Below are 21017 nucleotides of genomic sequence, written 5' to 3'. Positions count from 1 at the left end.
ATTACAAGCTAAAATTAATGAGGAACGTAAATTAACGAGTTACTTAAACACAAATCAGTCAGTTTAAACACTCAATGTTGCATTACCAATTGAAACAGAAAGCAACCCAGTGGCCCCTTTCACTAATCAATGATATTTTGCTTAGCTAAAACGCACATACCAGAGCTCATGATCACCTTCAGGGTAGAACTTTCTGGCTAAAAATGCTTGGTTATAGATTTGCCTTTGTTCGTTAAAGGATACTACAGATATCACGTCCTAATACATTTGTTTGCTATAAAAGTAAGGACTTGATCATTCTCCAAAATGGCCAGAGGACGAGTTTTATGGGATGACATGACCAGGTGAATTTCGTGATAGGTTATGAATGAATTTACAAGCTTCAAATTTTATGATTCCATAAGTCAATGGTGTCAGATTTGGTTCGAAGGACCACTAAAAATTTGAAGTTAAATTAATGTGTGATAAATGATTCCAGGATAACCTCTCCGCTCCGAATTCCAGATCGGGGCTTGGAGAAGTAGAGCGCCAACACTCTCACATTCAACAAACCTGAGAGATGCAACAAATACTGTTTGCTAACCATACACACGTTTCTTAGAGATAAAGTTTTAATTTGATTTATATCGTTAAGGGCAGCATTGAAATAAGTTTATTGTTAATAAGAAGTAAGTTACTATCACGGCTGTTAATATAAATATCTCAAACCGACAAGAATTAAGTGATTCCTGTTGCAATGATGTGAATCAAAATAAGAGGCATTAATTTTCCCTCTGGAGTCAACTTGAAGGTTTCAAGAGACTGAGAGGAAAGAAAAGAGATTCAGTTTATAACCAATTGTAAACAATAAATAGAGAGAATTTACATCTATTACAAATAGTAAAGACATTTTGTTGTAACTGAATACATCGATGTAGGCGAGAGGTTTCCTTCAAACAATCTTAATAAGGTTTTTCTTATACTACAAAGTAGATATTATTCCTTACAAGTAGATCAAATGGAGCCATATCATACACTGGAGGAAGGAACCCAATTTTTACCACTTGACCAACAATTACCTACAGTAGATTGGAATCAACCCAAAATAATGAAATCCCATTTCTTTGGGAGATGCAATAAAGCACAAAGGATTGTTCAATGTGGAGGAGGTTTCGGAAGTTAGCATCAAGAGATGATCAATTAACCGGGTCCAACTGATTCAGGTGTATAAACATCTAGGTAGGCTACAGACAGTGTTGCCATTTCAGGATGATGTAATAAATTGCAAGCTCAATACTCTAAATTTCCTCTTTGATAGAATTTCTTTGAACTATTTTTGTTTAACTACATTGTGAATCAATATTCATGTAATTTTCAACAGACTAATATATATATATATATATATATATATATATATATATATATATATATATATATATATTGTAAGGATAACAAGACGAGCAGAGAGAGACCTAGGACCAAGGAGGGCCAGGCAGTGGCAGCTGATCACTCAACAGATAGACTTATAGGCTCCCCCAAACCCCCCAGCCTTAGCTCACAAGGATGGTAAGGTTGCAGACACTAATATGACTAACGAGTCTGAGCGGGACTCCAACTCCCGTCTGTCAAACACCAAACAGAGATGTTACCAATCAGCCCATAACAACCCTTAACTTAACTCTCTCCCACCAACAAACACTTGTATTACTTGTGATTATAAGTTCGCTCATCTTATGTAGATCTAAAGTATCGCCTAAACCATGGGGTATGCTGTATAGGCTCAGCCTATTCCTAGTTATACTTAGAACCCGTAATCGAAATTGCTGTGGCCTAATTAACCTGGGACTGTAACTCCTTCCCTCTAACTTTGCCTAATTATGATAGGTTCCATTATTTACGGAATAATAACGAAGATCATTTATTTCTTTTTCAGAACAACAAAACATTTCTGGGAAGAGTTGCATCTATGACAGTCTATTGGTAAGTACAAGCCTGCTTAAATTAAAATGCCAAAACAGTCATATTAAAGTGTACATATATATATATATATATATATATATATATATATATATATATATATATATATATATATATATATATATATATATATGTATATACACACCCAAGCTGCGAACTAATCACGAAATGACACATTAATGTAGGTACATTTTACAAGGGACCATCATATATCAACAGATACCTCTTGATATAGCAAATTAGTCCACGAGCAAGGGTTTGTCCGCCAATCTACAAACCCACCACATTCTCTAATCATAAATAATATCTATCAAAATATTTGGGGTGTATGCACTTGTATGCATTATTTATGGCTAACTTAGAAAACGCCAGTGTAAGGAGGGTCACAGGGGACGTTAACCCCCCCCCCCTCCCCCCGTCCCTCCATTAGGTATGTAGGTAAGGACACAGCTTGTAGGTTAGGTAAGGGTAGGTTAGGAGGGAAAGTTGGTTTTATTTGACAAGAACACTATGTTCCCCACATGATTTTAAACAGCATATACAGTATCAATGAATCATTACCAGTTCATTAGGTTTCACGATTAAATCTGAGGCGGTTGGTCAAAATAAAAAATGTTTCGATCACCTCTGAAAATTTTCTAAGTTCTGTTTTGATCTGCACCATAACACGGGTAGCTCCTGCTTAGTTTCCAAACTTTCCCGATAGATAGAGCCCGTGTCGTCCAATGCCAAAAATCGTTCATTTTTACAATTTAATGCTGTCCCATCAAAATGCATTTTTATTTTATCTATTAAGTTTGTAGTTGGTTGGGACACGTTCTTTACAGTGGCATTTGATACTGCTGTAATAATTAACATGAATTGTTAGATAGGGGAAAGGTCGTTATAATTTGTCGTTTGCTGAAGCCATGGCCAAGTTAGTCTATCTTAAATTTCCCCCAAGTATTGCTTCCTACCTGGCTATAATAACACCCATTGGGCAGCGCTCTGTTTGCCTATCAGCTAGTGGCGCAAGCCTGAACGGTAAGAATGTATATTGATGGGACAGCATTAAAATGTAAAAATGAACGATTCTTGGCATGGAACGACACGGGCTCTATCTATCGGGAAAGTTTGGAAACTAAGCAGGAGCTACCCGTGTTATGGTGCAGATCAAAACAGAACTTAGAAAATTTTCAGAGAGGTGAGCGAAACATTTTTTATTTTGACCAACCGTCTCAGATTTAATCGTGAAGCCTAATGAACTAGTAATGATTAATTGATACTGTATATGCTGTTTAAAATCATGTGGGGAACATAATGTTCTTGTAAAATAAAACCAACTTTCCCCCCCCCCCTAACCTAACCTAACGTACAAGCCGTGTCCTTACCTACTTACCTAATGGGGGGGAGGCTAACGCCCCCTGCGACCCTCCTTACACTGCCGTTTTCTAAGTAAGCCATAAAACGGATTTTGAAACGAAGCGAAAAATCTATTTTTGGGTGAGATGGCCATGTCGTCCTGATGGAAGGTAACTATTGGTAGCTTTCTAAGGGATATTTGGCTACAGTGATATTCCCAGAGAATTGACCTTTAGGTCTCCAGAATTCTAACTCCTGGCGTGAATATCCTTAAAATTTCTCTTAAGGATATCGCATAATATCAGGGGATGTATATCTTGATACGACATATGGCAATCTTCACCCCGAACAGCGTTTTCGTTTCGAGGGGGAAGAGTGGCGAAACTGAAGGGGAGCTGTTATCAAGGTTACCCTTCCTCCCGTACTATTAAGAGGAACCAAGATGGCGCTCATTCCTTGTAGCATTGAGCATGGTGCTACAGATATAGTAGTTTCGTGAGGGATCTTGCCTAAGCCTTTTCTATGGTAAAGGAGGGCGGCTCCATCAGGACGACATGGCAGTCTCACCCAAAAATAGATATTTCGCTTCTCTTCAAAATCCGTTTTTTTGGCTCAAGCCATGTCGTCCTGATGGAAGTTTACCAGAGAATTACTAGAAAGTACTGTACCAGTGGATTTGTATAAGTGCCTTGACCTTGGGACAATTTTTATATGGTCATACAGACCATTGAGAAATATGACGATACCGTTATACGTCATTACCACTAATCATGGAACAATGTTAGGGCTTCCTGCCCCCTGCAGGGAAGTGTCGTGCTAGACAGTAAAAAAGTGTCTCAAGGTTTGTATATTGTAGGAACAAATATAAGTATCAATCAGAACTATTTGTTTCATTTATTCCAGTAATATAAGGTTTACTTAGGAAATTATGTAAAGAACTCTGGCTACCTTCATTGTGCTATTTTCAGGGCGAAATAAAACGCAATTACACTTTTAGTCATTTATTTAGGCTAATTAAGTAAATTGGATAACAAATGTGAATGTAGAATAGAAGTATACAGTACATACAACAATTATAGATAAAGTTTTTATACCTGAAAGGGAAGAAAAGGTTAATGCCACTATAAAAATTGAAAAATTTTGAAAATTTATTAATATAATTTCAGTAAATGTTGGATACTATCAACACTGTTTACAATGTACACACGGCACAAGTTTTATCCGTATAATTCTTCACCTAAAAATTTGAACAGTCCCAGTGTCATCATGGTGTCACTCATATAAAAGATATTGTACTGGAGGTGTCAACACCTTTTCACCCAAATTGATAGTCCCCATCAATTCACTGTTCATTGCAGCGCTAGACGACAAGTTTTACTACACTACCTGCCGCCACCACGTAATGCTTCAGTTCGTGCACTTGCTTCGCATAATGTTTGTAGAACACACTGGATGACTTCCATCCAGTATATGAGCGAAGACTCTCAAAGTCCATTTACTGAAAGAAGTTCAGTGAGGAAGCAATTTTTCTTGGATCATGACCTGCGGGTGTACTGTCAGGATCCGCTCTACGAATGAAGTAGGTGAGCTTCGCCCTCAGTTGTTTTAGGGGTAAGTTCGATCCCGAGGTTTCTCCTTTGAAGGGCTGTCCTCCCCTGAAGTCTGAAGTTCTTCAAAGATAGACCTTTAGACATTCTACTGGACACAGAGAGACATCTTCCTTCAGAGGGCAGATTTTCCAGGGACCCCATCTCTTAGTGGGTAGCTCATTCTTGGCAAGAAAGGTAGGATCAGGAAAGAGATTCAGTTCTCCCGCTTCTGTGAACTGAATATGGCCCTCATCTCTTGATAGGGCTACTATTTCACTAACTCTAGCCCCTGAGGCTATAGCGAACAGGAAAATAACTTTTTGGGTAAGATCCATAAAAGAACAATTTTCATTGTTCAAGGTTGAGGCATAGTGTAGGACCTTGTCCAAGGACCATGAAATGGGCTTTGGAGGTGCTGCAGGTCTAAGTTTAGCGCATGCTTTCGGGATCTTGTTAAAGATTTCGTTCGTCAGGTCCACTTGGAAGGCGTATAGAAGAGGTCTAGTCAAGGCTGACTTACACGTAGTTATCGTGTTGGCAGCTAGGCCTTGTTCATGAAGGTGGATGGAGAAGGACAGGCAGAAGTCCACAGACTTCCTTAGGGTTTTTTGCTTTGACAAAAGCAACCCACTTTTTCCAAGACGATTCGTATTGTCTTCTAGTTGACTTTGACTTGTACTCTTCTAGGAAGTCTATACTGCCTTTTGAGATCCCAAATCTTTTCATAACTGCTAAGGTGAGAAAATCATGAGAGGAAGGTTTTGGGTTCTCTGTGATGAAGCGAAGACAGTTGACCTCTGAACCAGTTGAGATAGAGCAGGGTTCGGTAGAAGGACCAGCCTCAGCTTCAGTTCCATTACCAGAGGGAACCAGTTGCTCTTGGGCCACTTGGGGGCTACTAGAGCTGCTGTTCCCTTGAAGGATCTCAGCTTGTTGAGGACTTTCAGTAGGAGATTGGTTGGAGGGAACAGGTAAATCCTGGTCCATTCGTTCCAGTCGAGGGACATGGTGTCCGTCGCCTCCGCCAGAGGGTCCTCAAATGGGGCTACATATCGAAGTAGTTTCTTGTTGTCGCTCGTCGCGAAAAGGTCGATCTGCAGTTCCGTGACTTGTTCCAAGATGAAGGATAATGAGTCTGCGTCTAGGGACCATTCTGACTCTATCGGCTTTAGCCTGGATAGAGCGTCCGCCGTCACATTGCGGAACCCTTGTAGGTGAACTGCTGATAAGTGCCATCTCTTCTTTTTCGATAAACGAAAGATGGCTAACATTACATGGTTGATGTGGGGCGATCTCGAGCCTTGTGGTTCAGACATCTCGCTATCACTTCGCTGTCCAAGATCAGCCAGATGTGGGCTGATCTGTGAGGGGAGTGTTTTTTCAATGACAAGAAGAATGCCATGGCCTCCAGAATATTGATGTGAAAGGTCTTGAACAGGGATGACCAAGTCCCTTGGGCTTTCCTTTGGTGGGAGTGACCTCCCCATCCTTCCGTCGAGGCATCCGTGTGGATGGTTACTGATGGTGGAGGTGGTTGCAAGGGCACGGTCCTCGTTAGGCTCTTGACCTTCAAAATCGGTCTTTGTAGATCTCTTCGAGCGTTTGATGCGTATCTTCTCCAGACTCCTGACACATCTTTCAGCTGTGCTCTTAGCACTGGGTCTGTTACTGCTGCAAACTGGAGAGAGCTCAGTACTCTTTCCTGTTGGCGTCTTGAGATCCTGTCAGATTTCAGTAGTCTCTTGACAGACCCGCAATCCCTCTCCTCTTCCCTGGGGGAATGGAGAGGCGGTGTGACTTCAAGTTCCGGTGGATTCCCAACCATTAAAACTCCTGAGCTGGAGAGAGTCGAGACTTCTTGAAGTTCATCTTGAATCCTAGATGTTCCAGGAACTCGATCACGTTCTTGGATACTTGCAGACAAGCCATCCTGGATGCTGCCCACACCAGCCAGTCGTCCATGTACGCTGCTGCCTGAACGCCTTCTAGGCGTAGTTGTTGAACGATTGCGTTTGCAAGTTTCGTGAAGATCCTTGGGGCTATGTTTAGTCCGAAGGTCATGGCTCTGAAAACGTACTTTTTCTTCTGTAGCTTGAATCCTAGATAGGAGGAGAGGGGGCGGCTGACTGGGAGATGCCAGTAAGCATTTGCCAGGTCTATTGAGACTGTGTATGCCCCTTTTGGTAACAGGGTCCTGATGTGCTGAAGGGTTAACATCCTGAACTTGCTGTTCTCGATGAACTTTGAGTGATGACAAGTCCAGAATGACTGAGTTTGTCTGAGTCCTTCTTGGGAACACAAAACAGCCTTCCCTGGAATTTGATGGACTTTGCTCTCCTTATAACCTGTTTTCTCAAGAGTTGTAAGGTATATTGTTCCAAAGAGGGGGTGGAGTGTTGGAAGAATTGAGGAAATGATGGTGGAAGCTTGTTCCATCTCCATCCTAGTCCATTCTTGATTAGGCTGTGGGCCCAAGGATCTAAGGTCCAACGATCCTGAAAGTGTTGGAGCCTCCCTCCTACCTGAAGCATCTCATTGCTTCGATTGTCCGGAGGGTTTACCTCCCTGACCGTGTCCTCCCCTACCTCATGAGGGGTGTCTTGAGGAGCCCTGTTGGGAGCCTCTACCTTTCGGACGAAAGGTAGTGGTTTGCCTCTACAACCCAGGGTTGAATGCTGGTGACTGGGCAACCAGCTGCTGAGGCATCACTTGGAATGTGGTTTGTGGTTGAGCAACCACTTGGGGCACCGCAGTCATGGTGACTGTAGGATGTTGCTGGGCAGGCCAAGAGGGTAGTCTAGGCTTCTTGGTCTTTCTTTTAGGTTGGGGACCCGCATCCGGGGAAGACTTCCTTTTAGATGAAATGCCCCACTTATGGAGAAGGTTCCTATTCTCCATGGCAGCTTTATCAACTACCTCCTTTACCACTTCATTTAGGAAGAGGTCTTTACCCCAAATGTTGGAAGATATCAGCTTCCTGGGTTCGTGTTTTACTGTTGCTGCAGCAAACACAAACTCTGTACAGGCTCTCCTAGCCTTCATAATGGCATACAGGTCCTTTACTAAGGTGGCCATGTGCATTTTGGCCAGGACCATGAGCATGTCTGGGGTGCTTTTTAGGCCAGCACACATCTCTATGCAGTTCTGTAGGGATAGGGATGCCACAAGTCTCTCCTTCGTCCCTTGGAACCTGCTTAAGACAAAGTCTGACAGTTTCGGGAGATTTTCGCTGAACTGTCGTCCCGCGATATCTGCATCCAACTTCCCTACTGAGAGGGTTAGATGGACTTCCTTCCATTCCCTATCTTCCATGGGCAGGGCGAATGACAGAGGCCTACACTCCTCTAGTGCAGGGCATGGTTTGCCTGCCTCCACTGCTTTGGGAACAGCTTTAAAATCCTTCGACCTAAAGGAGAAGGCTATTGAAGCAGGAGCAAGAAAGGTAGGGTGTTTCTTGCTCAAGGCGGACACTTTCGAGTTTGTGTAACCCACCTTCTTCAGGGTGCTCGACAAGAGAGCCTGTGCCTTGTCGTGGTCGAAAACCCTGACCTCCTTTGGTTCCATCTCCTCTTTTAACACTGGCTCCTGCTTCAGTCGAATTAAGCAGTCAGGGTAAGCATTAAAGCTTGGCCAGAACTGGATGTCGTCTAAGGGGACGGCTCCCATCTTCTAAGAGATGTAGAGCTTGCCGTTGGTAATCGGCATAAACTCCGCGTACCTCCAGGGATTCGTCTCGGAGCAGGGTGGGATGTCTTGGACTCTGGGTCGCTTGAATGACCCTCGGGAGGCTGTGATTTGAGCTTCACGGAGCTCTTTCTCGAGCCTCGCTTCCCTTGCTTCACCTTGCTTGCAAATATTCTCCATTAAGGCCGTAAGATGAGCCAAAATTGCCTGGCTCATGTTGTCCAATAGAGGGGTAGAAGCCAAAGATGTAGAAGGTGTTGGCTCCAGTGCCGGCACAGACGGAAGGGACTCCGACTCGACTTCTTCTTCTTCTTCAGGAGGTAGAGTAGACTCCTCCTCGGGATCATCCTTAAGTAGATGCTTTTCAGTGTCCGTGGACACTTCAGGCATCCTTTCCTCCTGGTGGATGTCCATGCCTTGCACCGCCTCACTGACATCCGTCTCGATGCCAATCTAGATGCAGGGAGGTCTGGGTCGTGTTTGGGGCACGACAGCTTCACTACCCACCTTCGGGAATAGCAAGCTACGCATCCTGTCGTTAGGTAGGTACGGTCCCAAAGAGTTCTTCTGGAACCCTCGTACCCATTTGTGCAGCTTTTCTCGTGCTGCATCCCTCGACTCCGTTGACTTGGGGTCGTCGAAACCTTCAGCCCCCAAGGCCAGGCATATGTATATGCCCCATGTCAACGGATAATGAGACATCGGAACATGGGTTTTTTCACTTTATTACAAAAGTTTCGTGAATATACTGTCTACAGCCGACACACTCAGGAATGCACCAAGGCTACTGACTACCCCTCGCTACCAACATGCAATCCTGCTACAACAACCTGCTGAATTATAGGTTTTGTGGAATCCTTATGATTATAGAGTTCATTTACCTTGACGTACAACACACATCTTCATACAAGGATTAGGATATATATATATATATATATACATATATATATATATATATATATATATATATATATATATATATATATATATATATATATATATATATGTAGGCCTATGTGTGTGTATTACAAAAATATCTGTACCAAAATGTTTGGTTTGCTAAGAGAGAGAGAGAGAGAGAGAGAGAGAGATTATTATTATTTAATAAATTTATTACGCCCAAAGATGTCAAACAAAGCTACATATTGGCAATTACATACAGTACATCAGAAATCAACATAAAGAAAAATTACAGCATTGAATCATCAGTATATCATTTACAAAAATAACATACATGAGTTCGTATTCCATTATCACAACAACTGCAACAGACAGTTTAGCAGCCACCAAAGTGTGGATGACGTGTCAAAATTACATCTAGGTGATCATCTCTGAGTAAATATTGACAGGTTTGAAGTAAATTTTGTCCTTGAGGTAACAGATTCCTGACAGTGGGGCAATGAAGGCAGTAGTGTTCAAGGTTATTGGCATTAGCGAGTTTACACAGTTTACATGAGGATAGTGTGGTATATCTAGTGTCTGTCCAACCTGCCACACAGGACGATATCCCAACCTTATACTGGCACTTACGACATTATGCCTATGCACCATGAGTCCACGACGCAGGTACTTGTGACGGCTATGCAGAAAGTTATCATGATGTTGTATGGAAACGCTAGTGCCCCTCTCTGCATCCCTACGCTGTACTGTACAGGCAAAAGCTGCTGAATATATTCTATGTTTAAGGCAGCGAAGTGAGGGCTCAACATTTCTGTCATCAAGGTCCAGCGTGCAGGCAGCTTTAGCAAGACTGTCCACCATGTCATTCCCAGCAAGCCCAATATGGGAGGGCATCCACATGAAGGACATGACAAGCGAGGCATTGTAAGCAGCAGCGAGTTGACACAGTATGTCTCGCACAACACGGCCACAGCTGGGCCTAGAAGATGTCGGTGCCTGGAGTGCAGATTTGGAGTCACAGATCACCAATCCATTCACATTTCTTCTAACAAGTAGAGTTACTGCATCCCATATACCTTGAAGTTCGCAATAAGTGGAACTGGATGAGTTTGGCAACCTGCAACCATGCCACCCACCCTCAGGAGGCTCTAAAGTTGGGGAGAACATAGCACATGCTGCACTTCCATCTGCCTGTACTGAGCCGTCAACGTAGATGTGGCGTCCTGCAGGAACTGAAATTGACACTTTGGATATTGTTTCCCTAACCCGCTGTTTCTGTAGACTGGTATGGGCATCTTTAGAGGTTGGTGTGGAAGTGACAGCAGGAATAGGAACCCGCCATGGTGGCAAATCTTGGATGACTGCTTGCTCAGGTACACCGATATCAAGGTGTCGAAGATTTTCACATACTGCCCTAACTAGGTTATGGCCCCCTGGCCGGAGTTGAGGTCTTGGTGCATCTTCGTCAAGTGATGCTCTGAGGACAGCAGGGAAGTTTGGAGTAAATTGTGGAGAGTGTAGACATTTAACAGAAAACAAAGTTACATTAGCATGAATTTTCTCTATTAATGGAGGTAACATGAGTTCGGTCTGCATGTTGACTATCCGAGTGGAAGGAGGGCATCCTAGGATAAACTTCATTACTCTATTTTGGAACAGTTCTAGAGGTTGTAATGCCTGTCTGGGTAATTGAATTAAAGCAGGAGATAAATAGTCAACAACTGACCTTAGGAAGAGGATATAGAGGGTTTTAGCCACGGGGATAGATATACCTGTGGCCCTGGTCGCAAGCCACTTGATGGGAGTGAAGCGAGGCTCCAGTCGATCAAGAAGGTTTTTCACCATGGGGTGGATTCATTGTCGTGCGGGTATAGCAAGGTGATCCTGACTGGTGCACCTAGATATGTATACTGTGTGCAGTGAGGTATAATATTCCCACCCATAGTGAACACTGACAGGTCTCGGAGATTCCGCGCAGAGAAGATTCTGGTTTTTTCTGGGGAGAGTATGAGGCAACAGGAGGTACAGGACCCGTAGAAGTCTTGAAGGACACGCTGAAGGTCTCGATAGGTAGTGGAGTGGATGCAGACATCATCGGCATAGCAGGTTACAGTGGTTCCAGGGATAGCAGGGAGGAGAGACAGTACACGGTGCAAAAGTATATTAAAAAGAAATGGGCTCAATACACCAGCCTGAGGAGTGCCAAGCTCAAAATTTTCATAGGAGCTACATGCACCCTTAAAGAAAACACGTGATTTTCTGTTACTGAGATAACCGTTTATCCACTTCAGGTTTCCTCTGACACCAAATTCGACAAGCTGATCAAGAATTATATCCCTGTTCGTTATATCAAAAGCACTTTTGAGGTCAAGGAAGGCAACTACATTGTTGGAGGACAATCGGGAGTAGAGTTCAGCTAAACAGTGATGAGTACTCCTCTGTGGAAGAAAGCCATACAAATGGGGAGAAAGTTTTTCTTGTAACCGGTACATTAGCCTGGTTAGTAATATACGCTCAAACACTTTACCAAAACATGAGGTGAGGGAGATAGGCCGGTATTTATTAGTTCCAGGCTTTGGGATAGGAATAATTGTGCTTATGATCCAGGCAGCAGGTACATATCCAAGTTGGTAGCAAAGATTATACAATTGTAGAAGAGGATTTCCAGGAACCTTCTGGAGGAGACGAAGCACTTGGTAAGTAAAGCCATCATCTCCAGGAGCAGAATTTTTATTTCCCATAACAGCACATCGCAGCTCATCCTCGGTGATCAGCTCTTTGTCCTCCTCGTCTGATTCCAACAATGCAGCCATCAGACGAAGGTTGCGTAAATTGCTCTGGGAAGAAAGTGCTTCTTGGATTTGTACAGGGAGATTACTGGACCGTGACTGGGTTGACCAGGTAGTGATGAGATCCTGAGCATATGCTTGTGGACTGTGGTGAAGTGCACATGTGGTTTTTTTCTTGACAGTCCTTTTGATGAGATGCCACATGGTCCCAACGCTAGTCTGATGGTTAATTAGGTCAGTGTATTTATACCACGACTCAGTGTAGAAGCACTTCTGGAGAGCAACTAAATCATCCCTAGCCTGCTGATATTGAAGTAGACGATTAGGTGTCGGTTGTGTCTGAAAGGCAAGGCCAGCATCGGCCGCAACTCTCTCTGCTTGCTTAATGCGTTGATCCAAGGTCCAAGCATGGGCAACAAGATGACTTTTAATGTGAGGTCTGGCAATATATAGTTGATAGAAGTCATGGGTAGCTTTTACCAAAGAATTATACAGGTGTTCTGGAGAGTGTTTATCAAAGGTAGGTAGGACAGAGGAGATGTATGAAACATATGTTGGGCAGTACTTGGGTGGAATGGTGATGCGGGTACGATGATAGGGGTCACTTGGATGAGTCTGTATTGAGTACTGTAGACATAAGGCAACATGGTCAGAAAAGAGCGAGGGAACAGAATGACAGGATACATGTGAAGCCACGAGCCCAGATGTAAGGATATGATCAAAAGTGCCCCCCCCCCCCCCACCACCCCAGATGTGTGTGGCACCACCTGTATCCCAATGGGTTAAATAGTAACTTTGGATGTAGTTGAGCAGAGGAACTCCACTGCAGTTGGGAATAGGAGAGACATCACCTAGATCTGGGTGTCTGGCATTGAAATCACCCATGTAGATCATGCCAAGGTTTGTAGGTGTAGGAAGTGCTGAGAGGTTAATTAAGCCAGGGGCAGAGTAAACATTGCATAATCGAATATGACCATCACCTATCTTAACCTGAAAAAGTTGGAAGGTCATGTTAATATCTGCTGATGAGCGAAGGAGTTGATGAGGGAGAGTAGAGTGGATGTAAGTAATAAGACCATTCCTGACATGATGTACATATGAAACATAACCGGAGAGTTTTGGAGCTTCATCACCTGACTGAGCACCGCCAGGGAAGGCTTCTTGAATAGATATTTCTTGTGGGTGATGGCGATAAACATATGTCCTGAGTGCAGTCAGTCTGGAGTATTGTCTAATTCCAAGGGCATTCCATGAAAGGACATGTAGTTGCATGAGTCTAGCGAAGTTTACCCTTAACGCTGCGAGAGACAGGTCGAGCATGTACCGGAGAAGCAGCACTGTTAGATGGTGCACCAAGTGGAGGAGGCTGAGCTGGCAGGAGGCCACTGACCCTTTCAAGACAAGAGGCAACAGTATCTAGCTTCTCAGTAAGTGAGGCAACAGAGGTTATGAGAACTTGTTGTGCCTTGACCAGTGTGTTGAGGTTACTTGCAGTGGTAGCCTGCTGAACGATCAAGCTATTGAAGCGTACATCAATAGCATCAAAGCGTATCGTTAGTGCTGTACAGTGCGATTCCAACGCAGCAACAGCCTTACAAAGTTTCAAAATTTCAGCTGATTCAGGAGGGCATAATGAGACGGTTGACACTAGTTGTGGTGGTGGTGGTGGTGGTGTTAGTGGAAGTGACTGCGTGGCAGCGCGCGACCGTCTGGAACATCCATGCCAAACATTAACTCCTGCTTCACCACAACGAGGGCATTTCCAATGCACAGTCTCTGGAGTTGATGATGATTCTGAGAATGAGGTGGAAGCATCAGTAACAGGTTTATGGTATGGACAGGTGCGTGTGGAATGGGCTGCAGCACACCAGGCACACTTAGGTGAGGCAGAGCAATATCGGGAAATATGGCCAGTACCCCAGCAGTTGAAACAGTTGGGCTGACCATCCTTCATCCTGCGTAATTCACAAGGAGGGAGGCAAGGGAGGAAGGAAAACTCATAGACAGATGGTGGTGGTTCCAGTAGACTCCATGTGATGACAATGCGATTAATAGGGTTCCCATTTTGAAGAAATCTCCGTGCACTGTATACACCAGGCATTTCCTTAGCAAGGTTAGGGTGTGCTTCAATAGGGTAACGAGTAATAAGATATGTTAAATACTTACGGGGTCTGTCTATTGAATCTTGAATATCCAGGCTTATGGACAGAAATTCACCACCCTTCACCCTGCCAATGATGTCCTCACGACTCGTTGCAATATATAAAAATTTAGATGTGACAGCAGACATATTCACCTTTGCCAGCTCCTTATCAAGATTGAAGGTTTTGTTTACTTCAGTCAGCCATCGTAGTTTAGTGTCAGTGCTCAAATTTTCTTTGAAGACCAACCTAGTGTATTCATCACGGGGAGCAAAAGCTGGGGTAGCAGAGGATGCACGTCGTGTAGGGGGATGAGGCAGAGTTACATCACACTTTTGTCTAGTAAAAGACTCTTGACATTTGGATGTTTTAGCAGCAGGAGACTGTGGAGCACTGCTAATATCTGACCCATAATCCACTGGGTGCTTCATGGGGGTATTAGCAACAGTACTGGAGGGCTTATGAGGAAGAGAATGTGTGAGTGGTGGCCAATGAGTCATATGTACATCCTCATCATCAGTCAGGTGCAGATCATTTTCAACCTCCGAAACCGAGGCTGGTCCGGAGTAATCCATTTTTAGTGAAGCAGCAGCCCTTTCACGTCCCACATATACTGCGCATGCGCGAACTGAGGCGCCGCCGACCAAGTGGGTATGCCACGGGGTATGAGTTTCTATATCGTAACTACAGACTAGTACAAAAGTCCTATATACACACTGTTGTTACCAAAATGGTCACTGAGTCTTACTGTAACTTATATAGCACGGTGAAAGGTGTAGTATCCCTAGAACTTGCACAAAAACTCATTTTATAGAGAGCTCATACAATGTGTGTTTACAAACCGAGACAGTGTTACCAACCCCCAGAGAGAGAGAGAGAGAGAGAGAGAGAGAGAGAGTTAGTGCTTTTCTGTTAGTTTTTTTTTCTGTGTGTACTCTCACACAGCTGCCACTAATAGCAGTCAATCCATGACCTAATTACGAAATATATTGTGTAGGCGAAAAGGATCAACATTTTTCTTATCAGTTCCATGAGAAGCAAGTCTAATACTTTACTTCCTTCCTTCCATCCAGGAGGATTTACATGCTTTATTCATGAAAACCTATTGGATGGCTTCTCTCTTTGGGAACAACACGTAGGAGTCTCATTAGGTAGAGAAGTTCACTCACCCCTTTCATGGTCCAGGTTCCTCATTGCTCTCCCCACAACACTGTGATTGTGGGCATCCTACTAGATGAAGTGTAGTAAGTGCAAAGTGCTACAATCTGCAGAAAATTCATTATCATTAGCAACATCCTACATAGACATCACAGCTTGCATTCTTTTACTTCGAACTTCAAGGGCAACCACATTTGACCCAGTAATGAACATAAATTCTTCTTCTTCTTCTTCTCAAAACATAAGAATAATATCTAAACAAGAAACTTGATAAGACAATCATTCAGTTTGTGTCTTAGAGTGAACGCTTCCTCAACAGTTCAGTTTTCTTGGGTTTTGCTTAATCTCAGTTTTAGAGAAGTTTTATTAATGTAAGGACATCGTCTTACCCGCCGTGTTTCTTCCCTCTAGACTTTTCTGTATATTGTAACTGTATTATTTATTCCACACAGTGGATTTTTGTATAACAATGTTGTGATGTTTGAGAGCTTTACTTTGATGAATAAGGAAATGTTTCCCTCCTGGGCTACTTATCCGTCCGTACTATGTAATATAGTGACCGTTGCATGTTCAGTAAATTTTCTGTCTCTCTCTGTTTGTCTTGTTGTCCTCACTACTGGTGACCCCGGAGATGTTGGAAACACATTGCAGTTTTGGCTTGCTATTAATGGACTAATTACGGCTGGGTTTCCTTAGTATATCTCCTTTTGCCAATAACGTTTAACGACATCTTTTGGCTTTATCCCACTATCCCTCTTAGTTTCGTGAGGAAGCAACGATGAGTATATCTGACATAACCAACTCATGCTCTTGGCCCGATGCATCAACCGACCACAACGAAACCGCCCAGCCCATCGTGCCAAGCAACCACTCAGCTGCGCCTAAAGTCTAGCAGGCACCGTTCTAACAACACAACACCGCCTTCTGGTTTCTAAGGGCGGGTGTACTCTTCAGGGTGGCCAAGCCATACAACCCCTGCGCCAAAGCTGACATCGTCCTTAAAGCCATCCTTGAGGAGGTATTTGACAAGATCTTCCCATGGCTCGATGCCCACTCAGGTCAGGTATCCTACGGCGACCTGCGAACCATACTAATCAATATGTACTCGCTTTCTGTCTCGGCAAGGGCACATAAGGTCTTTGATCTCAGCAATGGACCAATGGGCGACACCTCGTCCGTAGAAGCATGGGATGAACTGGTTCGACTTCTCATGCTGCCAGAGACTGACGCCAATGGACGACGACGAGAGATAAGCCTGTCTCGCGGAAATATTCCTCAGACGCCTTCCTCAGGACGTGAGAGCCCAGCTCACTGACACCGACACCCTGCCGATGAACGACCTCCTGTCAAGGGCATAGAAATTATACGAAACCTCCAAGGTCTCCCGCCGTGGCGCGTCATCCTCCTTCAGCTGCTCATCCTTCGACTCCTCGGTGGCGCCCCCTGCTCACAACGATGAAATCCTTGCCCTGATGAAGAAGAAACCTTCGCAGCCGATGCAGCAGAACACTAGGCCGAACAGGACTTGGTGTTTCTACCACCAGCAGTTTGGGAGCAACGCAATGAAGTGCAGGCCCCCCTGCAAGTTCCTGAAAAAATTTTGACACCAGACACCGCCGACATCAACCGTAGCCACAGTTGCAGATCACGGCAAGATCGCATTCTACATTCTCGACGCCGTATCCAATCGTAGGCTTATGGTTGATACCGGCTGTAAGCAATCAACATTCCCTCTCTCACAGGCCGACCTAAACCGGGCGCCTAGCAGTAATGCCCCCTCGCTCATCGACGCCAACGGATCTCACATACGATGTTATGGGACTAGGGTGCTTAAAATCTCAATCATGAGCCAATTTTACTCTTGGCCCTTCGCCATCGCTGACGTCAGACACCCCCTCATCGCCGCTGACTTCCTGGCTCACCATGGCCTAATCATCAACGTCGCCGGGAAATGCCTCATCGACGCCGGGACATGCCGAACCTGCCCAATACAAGCTGGTCCGGGTTTCACACCAATCTCCGCCGTCGTAGCGCAGCCCTACGCCGCCCTTCTTCAGGAGTTCCCCGACGTTTTCAAGCCGAACTTCGATAATCGACGTGATCCCCCTCCAAGCACTGGGTCTACCACCACATAAACACAACGAAACCTTCTACGCATGCTAAGTTCCGCTGCCTACCGCCGCAGAAGTTGAGAGATGCCAAACGTGCCTTCGAAGACATATAACGGATGGGCATTTGCAAGAAGGCGTCCAGCCCTTGGGCATCTCCGCTCCACATGGTAAAGAAACCGGACATGACACGGAGGCCCTGCGGTGACTACCGGCGCCTTAACCTCATCACAATGCCAGACCACTACCCTCTGCCGCATATGCAAGACCTAACCAGCGCCCTTCATGGGGCAAAAATTTTTACTAAAATGGACCTTCTTAAATCATACTTTCAGGTTCCTGTGTTCCCAGAGGACGTGCCTAAGACCGCCATCATAACGCCGTTCGACTCCTACACCTTCTCATATTCAACCTTCGGCCTATACATCGCAGGGGCCACGTTTCAACGACTGATGGATAGCATCCTCGGGGACCTGCTGTTTGCATCTGCTACGTGGATGACATCTTAATCTTCTCCAGGACGAAAGAGGAACATTGGAGACATGTCTGCGCCGTGCTGAAACGCCCTCAGGTGAACGGTTTGATCGTGCGCTTTGACAAGTGCACATTCAGTGCCAAGAGAGTGGACTTCCTTGGACATCAAATATCCGCAGCGGTCGTGAAGCCCACATCGACCAAATTGGTCGCCGTGAAAACCTTCCCAACCCCAACGACCATCCGGCACCCTCAGGAGTTTTTGGGGATGGTAAACTACTACCGTCGCTTCATCCCCAACATCGCCCACATCCTCACTCCCCTCAACCATGTCCTGAAGGGAAAAGCCAAGAAGCTCATCTGGGGTCTCCTGCAGCAACGCGCCTTCGACAAGACGAAGGCAGCCCTTGCCCAAGCCATCACCCTGGTGTACCATGACGACAGCGCCCCCCCCCCCATAAAGTTGACCACCGATGCCACAATGTCGCATGCTGTGTTGTCCTCAAATAGATCGTCAACGATAACCCGCAACCCTTGGCCTTCTTCAGCAAGAAACTCAAACCCGCGGAAACCAGGTACAGCACGTTTGACAGGGAGCTCCTCGCTGTCTACCTTGCCGTCTGCCATTTCAGATACATGCTTGAAGGGACCCCCTTCACCAACGCAACTGACCACCAGCCCCTGATCCATGCTTTCACGAAGTCTTCAGGCGCATAGTCGTCTTGCCAACAGCCACACCTGGCAGCCAATCGCAGAATTCGACTGCACTATCAGCTACTTACTGGGTAAGAAGAACCACGTCGCCGACGCCCTCTCCAGGATTGAGATCAACGTGGTCCACCTGGGGATTGACTACGCAAACCTCACTGTAGAACATCGGAACGACCCAGAGGCCCAAGACTATCGTACGACTGCATCAACACTACAAATGAAGGACATTCCCCTTGGACCGGCTGGGGAAACCATCTTCTGCGACACTAGCACGGGGTCCCTCGCCCATGGATTCCCGCATCCTGTAGAAGGAAAATCTTCAACATCATCCACGGATTATCACACCCCTCGGGTCGCACTACAGCCCGTCTTTTATCCGAGAAATTCCTCAGGCCAGGAATCAAGAAAGACACCCGTGAGTGAGCGAGAACTTGCATTAACTGCCAGACAAGTAAGGTCAACCGCCATACTGAGTCAGGAGTCGGCGATTTCCCCCAACCCAAGAGACAATTCGGACACATTAACGTGGACTTCGTGGGACCTCTGCCACCTTCAGGTTCTGTAAGATACTTCTGACAATCGTCGACCGATCCACTAGATGGTTAGAAGCAACTCTGATGTCCGAAGCAACCACCCATGCCTGCGCCGAAGCTCTCCTGTCAAGTTGGATCAGCTGCTTCGTTGTCCCTGACTATATCACAACGGACCGAGGTTCCACTTTCTTGTCAGAGATCTGGCTCTCTTTAGCAAACTGGATGGGAACGACACTCCACAGCACCACGGCATACAACCCTACCGTGAATGGCATGGTTGAGAGAACTCATCACACACTCAAGGCAGTCCTGATGGCGAGATGTGTGGATGAACATTGGAAAGCGCAACTCCCGTGGGTCCTCCTTGGCCTTCGCATCGCTCCCAGGGCAGACGGCAAACCTTCTCTTGCAGAGAAGGTCTACGGCGAGGCACCTGCAATCGCTGGTGAGTTTTTCCTTGCAACTACCAATGACACCAATCTGGATCACCTGAGAGAAATCGCCGGGAAATTCAGACCATACCTTAAAACATACGAGGACAGGACCAGACACTTCACGACCAAGAACCTAGACGACTGCGACTACGTCTTCATCCGGGTCGATGCTCACCGCCAACTCCTGACTAGACCTTATCGCGGCCCTTACGAGGTTGTCAGAAGAACAGCCAAATCTTTCCTCTTGAACGTCCACGGACAACAAGATTGGGTGACGATCGACCGATTAAAACCAGCGTACCTTGAAAGCAACAAGAAGATCACTACGGGCCCTGGTAGACCTGGGATTCCACCTCAGAACAAATCATCCACCAGACGGGAGAAAACCACGCAACGACTGGGGAAAACGATTCCTCCAAAGCAGAGCAACCTTCCCCTCCGCTCAAGCACAAGAGGGGAACTACGTCGCCCTTCAGGATACAGGGATTAATCGCATCAACCATTTCCGATGCCTGCTGTCTGGGTGGGGGGGGGAGTACTTGTAAAGACATCAGCTTACCCGCCGTGTTTCCTCCCCCTAGACACTTTTCTGTATATTGTAACTTTATTATTTATTCCACTCAGTGGATTTTTGTATAATGATGTTGCACTCTTTAAGAGCTTTATTTCCATGTATAATAATGTATATTTCATTAGGCTACCGCCTTGGTATTTATAATTTATATTTGAATGAAAACACAAATAATTGTGGTAGTTGGAAATGTTTCCCTCCCAAGAAGATCACCACGGGCCCTGGTAGACCTGGGATTCCACCTCAGAACAAATCATCCACCAGACGGGAGAAAACCACGCAACGACTGGGGAAAACGATTCCTCCGAAGCAGAGCAACCTTCCCCTCCGCTCAAGCACAAGAGGGGAACTACGTCGCCCTTCAGGATACAGGGATTAATCGCATCAACCATTTCCGATGCCTGCTGTCTGGGTGGGGGGGGGGAGTACTTGTAAAGACATCAGCTTACCCGCCGTGTTTCCTCCCCCTAGACTCTTTTCTGTATATTGTAACTTTATTATTTATTCCACTCAGTGGATTTTTGTATAATGATGTTGCACTCTTTAAGAGCTTTATTTCCATGTATAATAATGTATATTTCATTAGGCTACCGCCTTGGTATTTATAATTTATATTTGAATGAAAACA

The 21017-nt window shown here is 45.2% G+C and overlaps 1 long non-coding RNA gene across 5 annotated transcripts in view; it reads left to right on the top strand.

Moving 5' to 3' along the window:
* The window catches only part of LOC137659596 (uncharacterized), a 197093-nt gene that overhangs the window by 87697 nt on the left and 88379 nt on the right, over window positions 1–21017 (top strand). For 4 of the 5 annotated variants that reach the window (XR_011047591.1, XR_011047594.1, XR_011047590.1 and 1 more), the window contains one exon: window positions 1913–1959. The exons of the other annotated variant lie outside the window; for it this stretch is intronic. This is a non-coding gene — a long non-coding RNA (uncharacterized lncRNA). The remainder of the gene's footprint in view (window positions 1–1912; window positions 1960–21017) is intronic. 5 annotated transcript variants of the gene reach the window in all.

This window comes from Palaemon carinicauda, chromosome 20 (genome assembly GCF_036898095.1).
Source record: "Palaemon carinicauda isolate YSFRI2023 chromosome 20, ASM3689809v2, whole genome shotgun sequence".
Classification (NCBI taxonomy): domain Eukaryota; kingdom Metazoa; phylum Arthropoda; class Malacostraca; order Decapoda; family Palaemonidae; genus Palaemon; species Palaemon carinicauda.
Note: the sequence above shows the minus strand (reverse complement) of the source record. Positions and strands in the feature narration are given on the sequence as shown.